Below are 16,611 nucleotides of genomic sequence, written 5' to 3' on the forward strand. Positions count from 1 at the left end.
CAGTAGGTTCCCCATGCTTCTCCTCCTGCCACTGACACTCATCTCCCACAGGGAGGGCTCAGCCCGCCCCTGAGCGACCACTGACCCCTTGCTGTGGAAGTTCCACCAGATTAGTGAGCAAGATGCTCTCCACTTCCCCTGTTATAGCTCCCAGGATGGGGAGGCAGGCTGCAATGGGAAAGGATGGGTATGGTCCTCCAGCCCATCTCTGCTTTCCCAATGTAACCACAGCCCCAGTTACAGCCTTGACTCCCTTCCTCAGACCTTTGCCCTCTTACAAGATCCATGATGTGTGGGATCCAAGATTCCGCCAGCACATCTGATCCACAGTCCTCATGCTCCTCTCCCAGTTCTGTGGAGAAGGGAGCCTCTCCTGTTGGATCCAAAGCTCACTCACAAGGCAGCTGGTCCAGGGCTCTCCTGCCCTCAGCAGTATGCATCAGGGTACACCCACATCTGGAGGAGGCGGCCAGCTGGGGGCACACGGACTGCACCGTGGGCACTACCTGCTGGTAATGTGTCCCGGGACTCTCTGACTCCTGCCAAGGGTGAAGCCCTGAGGGAAGGGTTGTCTGCTCTGTGCATGGGATTATGGTTTGTGTCTGGAAAAGGGCTTGTGCCTGGTAGCTTCCTATACATTTGATGAATGAATGAGGCCCAGCCGGTCCCATCAGAGCTGTCTGAGTCGGCCTGAGGCCTCTCGACATGTTCTCAGGGATCCCTGACTGGCTTCATCCAGGACAGAAGCACCCCAGATAAAATCTCAACTCTCCTCCTCAATAGGGAAAAACAGCTCATTCCAACAGCCATGGAGACAGTGATGGATGAGGCCAAGCCCTGGGGAAGGAGAAAACACAGTAGCACAACAGCTCCTCCAGCAGACCTACCGCAGGGCCAGGATCCCAGACAGCGCTTCCCACAGAGGACGTCACAGTCCCCACAGCAACCCTGTGAGGTTAACCCTCTATTCACCCCACTGTTCAGAGGAGCAGCCTGAGGCTCAGAGAAGTATAGTGACCTTCTGAAGGCTCACAGCTGGCAGGTGGCCGAGTCCCCACCCTGCTGTGGAGGGGCAGGGCCCTCACCTTTGGGACAGCAGGTGCGGGACCGGTTGGGTGATGGCAGATGCTCAGTAAGTGCAGGGAATGTGGGGACACAGGGGGGTCATTTCCCAGGCAATTGGGTGCCAGATGCTCCACTAGCTTTTCCAGCCTGCCTGGCTGGCTGCTCCACACCATGCGGGCTACATTCCTGTTCACTGTTGATCCACTTTTGCCCTGGGGTGGGACAGAGGAGGGACATGCAGTCAGGCAGAGCACCATGGGCCACCAGGAAGGAGGGTTAGGGGCTGGAGCTCAGGCTCAACCCCCGAGCCTCATGTCTTGTGACAGGAAGTGGGCCAATGAGAAAAAATTCCTAGAATTAAAGGTAGAATTTGAGGTGGAGAATGACTGAAAATGTTAGTCCTGAGGTCATTTTGTTAGCTGAGTACTGACAGCACCTCCCTGTAACAAGCGCATCATTTCAGTGAGTCCTGATGAAACATCGCATTGTGGAGATGAGAAACCAGGGGCTTGTCCTGGGGAGGAATCAGGTATCAGGACATGCAGGACGCTCAGGGCAGCACTGCTGAAATGGCAGCAGAAGGAACCACATCACGGCCCCACATCAGGGAAGCGCTGGATGTGGTGGTAACCAGTCTCCCTTCTGGAATCTTGTGCAGCTCACTGAGGCCCCAGATATCACTGGGTCTTTTAACCCTCCGAAAGTTCTTGGAGTATTGTTCAAGTAGAAATAAACTTTAATGTCTGAAAAACAAACAAAAAATACAAAATATAAAAACAAACAAAGAACAGGATATGTTCCTCAGGTCAGCAAAATGCAGAGAAACAAACATAGTACCATGACCCCCATGTCCTTTTGGGTAAAAGCATCCCCACAAGTCACAATGATGTGTAAAAGTTGGAGAAGTGGAAGGATTGTCTGGCCAACATAGACACCCGGGTGTAAGTGTTCAAAGAAGAAAATACATAGAAAAATGCAAAAATGCTCTGGACTTAATGTGAGATGACATCATATGAAAGTCTCTTTTCTGATATATGTACAATCATGTGGGCAGTGACTTTCCATCTGGCTAAGGAGGGGCTGGGTGGTGAGGGCGAGTTTGGGGAGGAGGTGGGGCCCCAGGGCCCTTTGGGTGGAAGACTCTAGGAGGGAGCCCTGGGGAGCACAAGGCTTTCTGAGACCTGGGGCCCTCTTTGGTGGTATCAGGACCCTGGGTGTGGGGTCCCCTCAGCACCAGCACTCGCCCTGAGCCAGCGCTGGACTCTAGGGGGCGAGGATGGGCACCTGCCCCTGTGGCAGGGGGATGGAGCAGGTGAGCAGGAGGCAACATGGACCAGGTTCTTTCCAGTCCCCTATGTGGATCCCAGTAAACCCAGTGCCCAGCAGCCAGGCAGAAAGCCTCAGAGCCCTGCCCGGCTGGCTTTGCTGGTTCTCAGACCCCCAAATATGCCCATCCAGACACGAGCACACCACTGTCTGCACAAACCTCCACCAAGGAGGGAGAAAGATGATGGCCTGATGATGACAGGGCCTGGGTTCCCACTGGCACAGATAGGGAGCCCCTCAAGGATCCACCTTCCCCCACGTCAGCCTGTCCTGGGGGGTGAACATGACAGGACCACCCGCTTATCAGCTGCCCACCTACCTGTTCCTACACTGAGGGGACCCTCCCGTCCTGTCGTTATTCCTGCCACATGAAGAGGAGGGTGAAGGGGACCCAGGGAATGTTCCCAGAAGTGCCCTAGGCCACCCTTTGTTACCCCAGGGGACCTCCAGGGAAATGACCAGAGGCGTCGTGGGTGAGGGTTGAGTGAACGTCTGCAGCTCTGCAGCCTCTGGAAAGCCTTTCACTCCAGGGTTCCCCGAAGCCAGAGCCCTGGGAATTTGTGACGCAGCAGGAGAAACCCTTTCACTATGCGGTGTCTCTGGCCCTGTGAGCTGGGAATGAGGCTGTTGCTAGAATGTGGGTGCCTGTTAGCAAGGATTTCAAATTCCGTTAGGGTCTGTTGTGAAGAAGGTGTCTTCCCTTCTGGGGTCCCCTTACCTGAGGCCTCTCCTTGGGCAACATCATCCTAACAGCGCTCTCCACGCAGCACCATATCTGTGCAGTCACAGTGAACACCCCTCCCCACAGCCCCTGGGAAAGTCTGGGTGTCCCCAGGGCCCCGGCTTGAGACAGGCCTGGGTGCAGACTCAGCTCCCCATTCTTACCTGCTCTTCATCCTGGAGAAACCGCGGTGCCTCCCAGGGCCTGCCTCCTCACCCACACAATGCGGACCTTTCCAGCGATACTTCCCAGGGATGTCTTCTCTTGTATGTGGGACAAGACCTATAAACCTGCAGGAGTTGTGTCACATGTAGCTAGGAGCCTCCAACCTCTTTTCTTCCTCTTGTCACCTCCCCTGTGTCTGCCCCTTTTCTGACCCAAGGCCACAGTCCTTACATCTAATGTCATCTAGTGTGTGTGTGTGTGTGTGTGTGTGTGTGTGTGTGTGTGTGTGTGTGCGCACGTGCGCACATGCCAGTGGTCCTGTTCTGGGTGCCTAAAAGAAAATGGCCCCACATGGGGAGGAAAGGGCAAGTGCTTTCAAGATGTTAAGCCTTCTACTTTCCAAGCGAACCCTATAGAAGCGGATGGAGCCTTGGCTTAGGAGGTCAGAACATCCCATTACCTCGGGGCTCTGCCTGTTGTGAGCCCTGGGCCAGTGCCTGCCTCTCTATGGGCTTTTGTTTCCGAATTATCCAACAAGGATGAGATTCAGAGTTACAGGAGTGCGCGCTCAGCAGTAGGGTGGGCCCAGGGCCCACGCACCTTGGCGGGGTGTGGGTAGGAACGCACTGAGGAGGTTCCCCGACCTGAGATCCTCCTCAGAAGAGAACTGGCCAAATGCCCATCTGGGCTGCTGGAGGCTCATCCTCCCCCCAAGACCATCTGCACATCTGTGCACAGTCACACCAGAGCCCCTGCGACAGCCTGGATGCAGCCAGGGCCCAGCTTGAGGACACAAAGTTGGGTTCATACCTGGCTCCGCCTTCTGACCAGCTGTCATTCTGAGCAAGGCCTCTCTCAGGGTCTTCCCTGACACTGCCCCGGAAGACGCCGACAGCTGCTCAGCTCGGCTTGCGACAGCAAACATCAGAGGTCAATCCTGGGCCTTGCTGAGGTCTTCCAAGTGGGGCACAAACTCAACAAACCTAAATCACATCTGAAACACAACCCACAAAGGACTGTGAGAAATGTCAATTTTCCACTAGCCTCTGATGTCAGGAAAGAAGACCAGGAGGAGATTTAGCAACACTCCATTACATCCTTAACCCTGGTAGTAGAATCGTATCAGGAATATACAAAGAACCCAGTGAATAAACAAGAAAACTCAGGAAACCCTCTAGAAAAAGGTAAAAAGATATGAACCGGCAACACACAGATGGGTAAACCCAAATGGCTAAAAACACACTAAGTTTTCCTCAAGGGGGTTAGCCATCAGATACATACAAAGTAAACAGTAAGTCAATGACATAGCACTTTCTCTCACTGGATTGGTAAAGACTCAAAAATTAGATGAATGCTGATTTGCTGTGCTCATGGAATACAGGCTGCGGGAAACATTTTAAAAACAGAACGGGCAGTAACACACAAATTAAGTAAATCTTCATTTTCTGACCTAGCAATCTCTCCCCTGAATATACACTTCAGAGAAATTCTCACACAAGACCTATATGGGAATACTCATCAGAGCGCTGTCTACGGTGGCATCTAGACGGCCACCCCGTGCAGGATGGTTAACCGTGACGCACAGCCACAGCCACCACAACGCACGTCTCTAGGGGGCATTACTCACATACAGTAGGCGGTGCACAGTGTCCCCTATGCTCTACACCCCAGCGGAACTCTCTCTGGAATGTGATAAAGCAGTAAGAGGCAATCAACTTGATAAATATTTATCAGGAAAAATCTGTATATTTTTTCCCCAAAGGCTCCTGAATTAAAAAAAAAAAACAAAAGAATGAAGTTTACAACTCTGAGTGTTTGTATGACATAAAATTAAATATACACAGAAATACTATATGCTTTACAAAGGTACATATAATGTTAAGGATATCAATTAAACACATAAAAGCAGTTTTCTCTGTCCTTGAGGGGGGTCAGAATAGGAAACGAAAATACAAGGACAAAGTGAAGAGATCTGCACTGACTAATGACGCCCTCAGGGATGTGAGTAAATGCCACTTTTTCTTTCCTGAAGACCAGGGACAGAGTGTCAATAATACCTAAAACTACTAGGGCGAACATGAGCTATCTGAAGAAGGGCTCCAGACATTCAGGACAGGTGGGGGGCAGAGACTGGCAAGGAGGGGACCAGACTGCAGAGGGTTAAGTAATAATATACAAAAGTACATATATATGCGTAATATATATTTATACATAATATGTTTGTACGTGTGCATAAATTAAAACTTTAGACTCAGGGCAATATGGAACCACTGAAATGGTTCCATCTGGGACTGGCCAGCTCATTTCGGTATTTAGTTTACTATCTTGTCTTGTACAGAATTACTGGAAAAGACCCAGAGGGGGACAGAGAGAATGTTTAGGAGCTCAGTGTTGGATGATCTGTTGTAGGAAATGTAGAGGTAACGAGAACAGAAACTAGAAGAGTTATCAAAGAGAAACTCAGAAGAGAGGAAATGGAAAGACTAACTGATGTCAAGTTTGAGAAGGATGGAAGAATCAAGGCTGGAGAGCCACGCCTTGACTGGGAAGCCCAGGAGGTGAGTGTTTAAGGGGGGCGAAAAGAGTAAGAATGTTTTAGACCCAGTGGCTCTCCTAGCCCTGTCACAGCCAAGTGGGATGTGCCTGCGCCGGGAGCCAGAGGAGCCAGAGGTGCAGACCCAGCAGGCCTTTGGGCTACTCAGTAACGAAGCCCGGAGGGCAAACACAAAAGGGAGCCGGTGACTCAACCTCAGAGGTTTAGCCTAAAGCTAAACTAAGGCCACATGCCCAGCTCTTATTATTATCCCCAAGCAGATGGTAGTGAAAGTGATCTGCGAATTTAGAGTCGAATGAGGCTCCTTAGAGAAATAATCCAAGTCAGAGATACAAGGCTTCCAGGATCACTTTTTCACATATATTACATTTTCAGCCCAGAGGCAAATTTCTCTCCACCCAAATCACTGCAGTTTTTATTCAGACTTATTTGTCCACCAACAATATATCGGATCCAACAGCATCAACACATTTTTGAATTTTTCTAAGACATATCAAACCCTACAACCTGAAATAAAGTGCCAGGATACTATCCGAATGTTTTAGGCCCTCAAAGCCATTTAACCAAAATAGCAGCACCAGGACAGTAAAAAACAACTGCAGAGCATCTTGGGTGGCTGTGAAATGTAGCACCTCCCATAGAGAATTCACATGCCTTACCTCTCCACACAGGCAAGCACTGGTCTACAGGTTTGAAGGGTACTGGGGTAGGGGGCAATTATCCACAAGTATATACTCGCAAAAGAATGTCTCTATTGTTATCCCATTGTTTTTATTACTCTTTTCAAAGGTAAGACTTGTATGTTCATAATGAAGAGACTCATTATAAAACTTTCCACAGAGTATTCAAATGCATTTATATGGAATCCTGAAATAGTTCTTCTCTAGTCCATTTGCTTCTTAATGAACTTAAACAAGCTGTACTTGTTTAAGGCCAATAAAATTTAAAAAAGAGTAAAGTATCTAGAAGCTCTCAAAACCTTTTATCTTTCTAGTCTTTCAAGAAATTTTTCATGTCAATGCAAACCTCTAAATGAAATACCATGGGCTCGAAAGTTATTTGAGTAAGTGTATATAATAGTAGGGAAAACTGAAAATAAAACCCAATATATTGAAGTATATTGACTGAAACTACTTCAGAAAACTGCAGAGGAACGAACACTTCCAAACTCATTCTATGAGACCACCACCCCTCTGATACCAAAACCAAGTAAAGCTATGACAAAAAAACTACAGACCAATATCACTGACGAACATAGATGCAAAAATCCTCAACAAAGAAACTTCATGTATTTTTAATAAGATGACTTTCCATAAAGTGGCATTGTTATCTTTGGCTTTTAAAAGGTGAAATATAAATATATTTCCTAATTTGTCCAAAAAAAAACAAACCTGACTCCAATAATACGTTAAAAGGATCATACACCATGATCAAGTGGAATTTATCTCAGGGACACAAGGATTATTCCGTATCCACAAATCAATCAATGTTATACACCACATTAACAAACTGAAGAATAAAAACCATATGATCTACTACTCAGCCATGAAAAAGAATAAAATAATGCCATTTGCAGCAACATGGATGAACCTGGAGATCATCATTCTAAGTGAAATAAGTCAGAAAGAGAAAGAAAAATACCACATGCTATCACTCATATGTGGAATCTCAACAAAAAAGTCACAAATGAACTTATTTACAAAACAGAAACAGACTCACAGACATAGAAAATAAATTTATGGTTACCAGGGATGAAAGGGGATGGGAAGGGATAACTTGAGAGTCTGAGATTTACAGATACTAACTACTACATATAAAATAGATAAAAAACAAGTTTCTTTGGGGGAGGGCGTAAAATAGGATACACTGGGAGTTCAAAATTTGTAGATACTGACAGGCATATGTAGAATAGATAAACAAGATTATACTGTATAGCACAGGGAAATATATACAAGATCTTGTGGTAGCTCACAGAGAAAAAAAATGTGACAATGAATATGTATAAGTTCATGTATAACTGAAAAATTGTGCTCTACACTGGAACTTGACACAACATTGTAAAATGACTATAACTCAATAAAAAATATTTAAAAAAACAAAAATAAGGAAGATCCTAGATGTTGAGGAAAAAACAAACCAAGTTTCTTCCGTATAGCACAGGGAACTATATTCAGTATCTTATAGTAACCTATAATGAAAAAGAATATGAAAATGAAAAAAAAATGATCATCTCAATAGGTGCAGAAAAAGCTTCTGAAAAACTCAATATCCATTTATGATAAAAATTCATGAGGAAGTGGGCATAGAGGTAATATATCCCAACATAATAAAGGTCATTTATGACACACCCACAGCTAACATCATACTCAATTTTGAAAAACTGAAAGCATCTCTTCTAAGATTAGAAATGAGACAAGGATGCCCACTCTCACCACTTTTATTTAGCACAGTTTTCGAAGTCCTAGCCACAGCAATCTGAGAAGACAAAGAAATTTTTAAAAATCCAAATTAGAAAAGAAGACATACAACTGTCACTGTTTGCAGATAACATGATACTTTACACAGAAAATCCTAAAGATACTACCAGAAAACTAGAGCTCATCAATGAATTCAGTAAAGTTGCAGGATACAAAATTAATACTCAGAAATCTGTTGCAATTCTATAAACTAACAACCAAATATCAGAAAGGGAAATTAAGGAAGTAATCACATTTACCATCACAGCAAAAAGAATAAAATACTTAGGAATAAACCTACCTAAGGAAGCAAAAGACCTGTAAAACTATAAGATGCTGATTTAAATGGAATACTACTCAGCTGTAAAAAAAATGATAAAATAATGCCATTTGCAGCAACATGGATGGCCCTGGATAATGTCATTCTAAGTGAAGTAAGCCAGAAAGCGAAAGAAAAATACCATATGATAATCACTCATATGTGCAATATAAAAAAAAAAGACAAATGAACTTATATATAAAACAGAAACAGACTCACAGACATAAAATACAGACTTGTGGTTGCCAGGGGGAGGTGGTTGGGATGGGATAAACTGGGAGTATGACATTTGCAGATACTGACTGGTATATGTAAAATAGTTAAGTTTATACTGTATAGCACAGGGAAATATACTCAATACCTTGTAGTAGCTTATGATGAAAAAGAATATGAAAATAAATATATGTATATTCATGTATGATTGATGAATTGTACTGTACACCAGAAATTGACACAACATTGTAAACTGACTTTATCTCAATTTAAAAAAAATGCTGATTTAAGAAACTGAAGGCAACACAAACAAATGGGAAGACATAAAGTGTTCTTGGATTGGAAGAATAGATATTGTTAAAATGACCATACTACCCAAACAATACGAGTAGCCAAAACAATCTCGAGAAAGAAGAACGGAGCTGAGGAATCAGGCTCCCTGACTTCAGAATATACTACAAAGCCACAGTAATCAAAACAGCATGGTACTGGCACAAAAACAGACACACAGATCAATGGAACAATATAGAAACTCCAGAAATAAACCCACACACTTATAGCCAATTAATCTATGACAAAGGAGGCAAGAATATACGATGGAGAAAAGACAGTTTCTTCAATAAGTAGTGCTGGGGAAACTGGACAGCTACATGAAAAAGACTGAAATTAGAAGGTTCTCTAACATCATATATAAAAGTAAACTCAAAATGGATTAAAGCCCTCAATGTAAGATCAGACAGCATAAAACTCCTAGAGGAAAACACAGGCAGAACTCTTTGACATACTTTGCAGCAATATTTTTTGGAATCTGTCCCTAGAGTAGTGGAAATAAAAGCAAAAATAAACAAATTGGACATTATTCAACTTAAAGCTTTTGAACAGCAAAGGAAACCATAAACAAAACAAAAAGACAACCTACGAAATGGGAGAAAATATTTGCAAATGATGCAACTGACAAGGGACTAACTTCCAAGATACATGAGCAATTCACACAGCTCAATATCAAAACAACCACCACCACCACCTAATCAAAAAATAGACATTTCTCCAAAGAAGACATACAGATGGCCAAGAGGCACATTAAAAATGCTTAACATCACTAATTATTTGAGAAATGCAGATCAAAACTACAATGAGGTATCACTTCACACCAGTTAGAATGGCCATCACCAAAAGTCTACAAATTATAAATATTGGAAAGGGTGTGGAGAAAAAGGAATCCTCCTACACTGTTGGTGGGAATGCAATTTGGTGCAGCCACTATGGAGAACAGTATGGACATTCCTTAAAAAACTAAAAATAGTGTTACCATATGATCCAGCATCCTTTTCCTGGGTATACATCTGGAAGGAACCTCAATTCAAGAAGATACACTCATCCTAATGTTCATAGCAGCACTATTTACAATACCCAAGATGTGGAAACAACCTAAATGTCCATTGACAGATGATATATAAAAAATGGAATACTATTCAGCCATAGAAAGGAATGAAATATGCCATTTGTAGCAACAGAGATGGATCTAGAGATTATCATATGAAGTGAAGTAAATCACACAGAGAAAGACAAATATCATATGATATTATTTATACATAGAATCTAAAATGACACAAATGAACTTATTTACAAACCAGAAAGTGACTCACAGACATAGAAAACAAACTTATGGTTACCAAGAGGGGAAGGGGAGAAAGAGGGATAAAACGGCTATGTACAGAATAGATAAACAACAAAGTCCTACTGTATATATCACAGGGAACTATATTCAATGGCTTGTAGTGACCCGTAATGAAAAAGAATATATATATAATCACTATGCTGCACACCAGAAACTAACACAACTTTGTAAATCAACTATACCTCAATTAAAAAATGTTAAAAAATAAAGTACACTGAAATAAGAGAATTAGTAGTACTACTTTTATTGAGAAGTTTAAACTAAAGGAAAAATGCAAAGCCTATAATCCATTCAAGAATAGAAGATTACTTTTATTGTAGATAATCAATCTAAAGGGACTTGCTTGATGTATTTGGTACCAGTATTAGAAAGACTCCGTATACTCGAAGTGCTTGGGTCATAACACTGTACAACACAGACTTCCCTTTTGTAGATTTCCATAAAACAGGTCAACCGCCCACTACACACAGTCACTCACTGCCTTGGTGTTCAAAAGCACAAGCTCCTAAGCGCACATCACAGAACAGCTTTCCAACCAATTCAGATCTCCTTTAGCATTAAGTAGCAACTGATCAAAACCATCAAAATCTTACCACTAGCTATTATGAATATCCAAAGCATCTTTACTCCATGGTATGAACAAATCCTCCAACATGGGGTTTTCTTCCACTCTAACAGCAAAGAATAATTCTAAATATGCAAAGTATCACTATCAGGAGAAAAGGCTACCTCCTGGAACCATCACTCCTGTAGATTCACAGGGTTGGATGAGACGTGGAGGAAGCAGCTTCCCAGCAAGATTGCATTCACTTCTACAACCTGGGAAACTAGGGAACTAGGAAGAGTAAGACACTACTGCCTCCTGTCCTACAGGAAGTCTGTGGGCCACTTAAAAGGGGAGCCCCACCGGAAGACCTCTCAGTCTGCACTACTGCCATCGTGCTGCTACTGTGTATGTAGAGCAACAACTTAAATGACATAGAATGCTCCATGCATGTCCACTACATGACAGAACTACAACCAAGAATCCTTCTGCTTGAGGGATAACAAGAGGCCCCAAGGAATAGGGTTTAAGCATTTTTAAGTATAACTTTAAAATACAGCAAAGGCTTAATTTTCTCAAAATATTATTCTACTCCCCTTGAAAATAAAAATGACTATTTTCATCCCATTGCGGCTCTGGCATAACAGATAATCAAGCTTCTAGTATGCTGCAGACTGACTCTATCACAGAAGGATGGCAGTATTTTCCTATCCAACAATGCCCCCAAGTACAACCTTGGAAGGGAGGAAGATAGAAATTTTTCCCTCTCTCTTCCCCACAGTGGAGCAGGGTAACAGTCTCTAGCATGGCTGGCATCCTCCTACAGCATCTAGTAACTGCTTTTCTTGGTTCTTACACTTCTGATGTTATACCTTGTATTACTAACTACAATTTCAAATTGACTAGAAGTTATATTTTCCAGGGATTTATATTTTTGATATTAAAAAAGCCTTGGTTTTCAGTCACTAAAATTATATCCAAAAACTATCAAGTCACAAGGCAGTACTTATTTGTTTCTTCTTAAGTTTCCGTAATGCTAACTTTCATTAACACCAGATTGTCACTTCTAATGCAAAAGTAGAAATGAACAGACTGATAACATTTTCCTCTTTCACGACCAATAACATTGATGTTTGGAAGCTGAGAGTCACTGTATTATCATTGCTAGTTTAAATCAACCCACAGAAATAGAAATAGATGTTCTCTCAACGCAAGTTCTATGAAAGCATCATTCTCCCTTCACCGCTGATTCAATCATACCTCAATAAAAATAATTTCTAAAATGTCAGTAATTTTCCAGCTTAAATTCAACTAGATTTAGTTAGCAATAGGAAGCCTGGGTACCCAACTTGCCTGTTTGAAAAAAATGGCAAACAAGTATTCCTAAAGGCCTCAGTATGCTCAGTGCTGATCTTATTGACTGGCACAGAGCAGGCACAGAATAGGGACTCGTGGACGGATTGACAGAAGTGGGTGATGAATGGATAGAATCAGGTGAGCAAGCAAGGAGAAAGGAAAAGCAGAAGGAAGTGAGAAAGAAGACCTAAAGGATCCCCAAATCCAAAAAGTGTATCTGGTATGATACAGACAGTAAATCCAGAGACACGGGGGTGGGTGACTGGCCAGCCAGTTCTCCTGGTAAAGATACAAAACAGGAAAATGGATGCTTTCTCAGATGCTAAATCAAGAGAGACAAATAGTGTGCTGCAAGAGAGTAAAAACTGCTAGACAAAAGCACAAAGTCAGGAAAATGAAAAGAATGTTCATTGAGCAGTAAGCAGACTAGTTCATCTAAAGTAGAGAGTTTATGAAGGAACCTGGGAGGTTAAGGCTTCAAAGTCAGGCGAGTGTAACCAAACACTGCAGAACATAAATGCTGAGGGGGTCAGCTTGCACCTCGCCTACCCCACCCCTCCTTTAAAAATCAGCACCTCCCCGTAATTACACAGTCATACTCCCTTCATATGCTTTTTAAATCCAAATCCCCCCAAAATCCAACGTTTCTGATAAAATGACAAAAAGGTTTACAGTCATAGAAAATGCAAAAAAAAAAAAAAAACCTGATGTATAAACAATTTGCAAAAAACCTGACTAGAAATAATCATTTCCAACTAGTATCTGATTATATCCTTCCCAGTATTTGTACACAATTTCAGAGTCATTTTGTTATGATTTGACAAATGTGGTCTGGACCTCTTTGAACAATGTAGTCTATTAGGGCAATAAATCAGCCCAGGAATGCAAACAGCACCAACTGTGCATCTCCTATGCACCAGGCAGAGCTGCAGGGGCTTTACATTGACTATTTCATTTAATCCTAGCATCATTAATTTGAAATTGTTCCTCCACCTTCATGCATATGAGAAATAATTACTGGAGAGTCACCTAACTAAACAGCAAGCTTGGGTGCAGATATACCTGGAATAACAGTAGTTATAGTACCTACTGCTGCCATCACCCAACTGTGCATGTTAGCATCTTTTTAATAGAATCAGAAGGAAACACTGCTCTAAGTGCACCTGCTCAATTTCAATTTCATGGCTTGCATCTGAATGCCTCAGTGCACTAAAAACCAGGCCAGTCCTCAGCTCATAAAAGCAGTCACTAAAACCCATCACTGAAGCTACTGGAGTACTTGACTTCAGTCCAAACCACAGCCTTAAAGAAACCATGAGAAAGGATGCTTTAGACCAAACTGAAATGATTTGAGGACAGTGCTCCTGGTCCCAGCTTATGATGCCGATTCCTATTCAGATATATGAAACCCAGTGAGGCAAGACACAGGGGAAAGAACAGCCTTCTCTTCATCCCTTTTCCTGTTATGGTAACACGGATACATCATACAGAGCAGGGGTGGCTTCTGACCTTCGCTCATTTGCTGGACAGTAACTGGACAGCTACACTCTGTCCAATGCTACTGCTACAAGTAAGACAGCTCCTGGCATTAAAACGTTCACAGCCTAATAACTCATTCAAGAAGCTACGTGAGAAAGTCTGTACTCCTAGAGTGGGTCCTTCTACTTTGATACAAAAATCAAGATAACCTTTAGAAAATCCAAAATGAGAATCACATAATCTAAATTCTAAAGCCCAAGCCCTTTATAGATTAGCCAGTCCTCCAAGGCTCACTGACACACCGCATTATTTTATTCACATTAACAACAGATTTGATTTCCAAATGGACCATTTACTAGCTTAATGCCCTTAGGCAAGTTACTTCACTCTCCTGACCTTGGGTAGTTAACTCATTGGGAAAATGAGGATAAACAGCTACACCTCAAGACTGTCAAAAGGATTGGAGATAATTATATGATGCACCAACACAGAGCCTGGCATTTAGTAGAAGTGCAATAAATATGGCTATTGTCCTAATCACAGGATTTATAAGCCAATAACAAATTGATCAGAAAAATCAAATTAGAAGTAATGGGGGGGTGGTACAGGAAGAAGAGACCAAAGATAGTTCTAAGAATAAATAGCTCAAAAGAAGGAAAAAGTCAAGAAAATCACACATATACAAAAACTTCAGAAACAGCTAACTGGAGTCACCAGTCCATTACACTTCAATAGTTGATCAGGGCAACACCAATGTTTTCACAGGATGTAACCATGATGTGCCTAAAGATGTCATTAAGCCACTGAAAACAGATGAACCATTTATTCCATGTGTTTAAAAAAAGACAGATAAGCACATAATTGACTTCGGAAAGATTCTTATCAAAAGTGATTTAACATCACAAATTTAACATTTTACTTGTCTGAACTTTAACTGCAAAATTCGAATAACAAGCTTCTGCTATTCTTACTGTGCAAAGGAATCTCTCAAATTTCAGAGCACTTTTTCTACTAAACACTGAAAAAGATGTATTTTCAAACATTCACTGTAAAATTTCTGTGCAGAGGCAGCATCAGTTCCTTAACAGTTAAAACAAGATAAAATACTGGTCCCCATTATTGCTAAAGGTTTCCATATCTGCCAAAGAAACAAACATGTGCCCTGGAGGTCTCTTTTCACTTGAATTTTCTGCCTACATTTAGAAGGCAGTAGAAAGCAAAAAACATCTGTTCCTTCCGGCAGAGCTGACAACCCTCATTCTATGGTTTAAAAATAAAAGATGTTCATAGAAGCTTATAGCTATAAAGAGCACCTGCTTCAAAGGCAGCTGGCAATTAATTGATCCAAAGATATGCAAATTAAGGCCAGAAAACAATTTCCTAAGGACAATGCTAGTGCTCCCCAGGGCTCTAGTAATTTCCAAGACACCCATAAAACAGTTGAGGATGGTAAAGAACCAATTGTGAAGCCAGATGACAAGAAAACAGACAACAGCTGAGAAACAGAGGCCTGCGTCAATCTGTTTTCAATCTACCACCTTAAGAATAGCTTCCATGAGAGCTGCCTGGAGAAAATCTGCTTCATCCTGATCAGCAATCACTCTGCATCCAGCCCAAGGAAGGCCAGCCAGATGTTCAACAATTAAAGGAATTCACCTTATTAATAACAGAAACTAGAAAACCTCATAAGTGAAGGCCTTAAATTCTATAATTGTTAGAAGTTTTTATTCTATGGAATGTCTCAGTGTTGAACATCCAAAAATGAGTAACAGGCAAGAACATTCAGACTTGAATCGGTGGACTCAGCTCCTATTTCTGGCTCTGCCTCTGAATGAATCACAGCATGACCTTGAAAAAGTTTCATCTCTTTATTTACCTCCATTTGCCAACCAATTACAAGATTAGGTTAAATCTACCAATTTTTTTTTTAATTTTTAAAGAAAGTGAGTAGGTGAGGTAAATGTATGGAAGCTGCTACACAAATATCTACTGGTCACTGACCAACTATATCCAAGCATCAAATGTAAAGGAGGTGATGCCCATATTACAGCAACCACCTCTGCACAGTAAATAAAATTCTGCTTGGAGAGGTTCAACAAAGCCCGGGTCCCTTCTGAACAGGACTCCTTTATGAGTCCCAAATTTCATATTTGGAAATACTTAGCAAATTAAAATGAAATGCTAGTTCCAGGAACACATTTTTTTTTCCCTTAAGGAAAACAAAACTTCAACCTATTTGGAGTCCTATGATCTTTAGGACAAGTCAATCCTCCTATGAATTCCTCTTTCCTCATCCCTTGTCAAGGAGATCAGTCACACACTTGATGTACCCTGAGTACCGTACTGCATTTCTCTGTGTGTGTGAGCCTCAGAGAGGCAGAACCATGATTTAAAGGTCTTTATATCACCTAGCATCTAACATATTGCCTGGCACAATATGGCTGCCCGGTATAAATATATTTCCAAACTCTAACGCTGCTAAGAACCACTATTAATATTAATGAATGATAGACCTGATCATGGTGACATTTTCACTAAAAAATAATTTATACATTATGAATTTTACCTAGATATAGATGAAATACTCAACTTCTCACCATCATTAAATTCACAAAAACTAAATAGGAACTTTTCAATTCTCTTCCTTAGAAATCATTTTTTTTCACAATTTATCTAATAGATATTAGACTGTAAACATTCCTTTTAACTTAACCTACTCAATAAAGGGAAGGGAG

The sequence above is a fragment of the Vicugna pacos genome, chromosome 11, assembly GCF_048564905.1.
Source record: "Vicugna pacos chromosome 11, VicPac4, whole genome shotgun sequence".
Classification (NCBI taxonomy): domain Eukaryota; kingdom Metazoa; phylum Chordata; class Mammalia; order Artiodactyla; family Camelidae; genus Vicugna; species Vicugna pacos.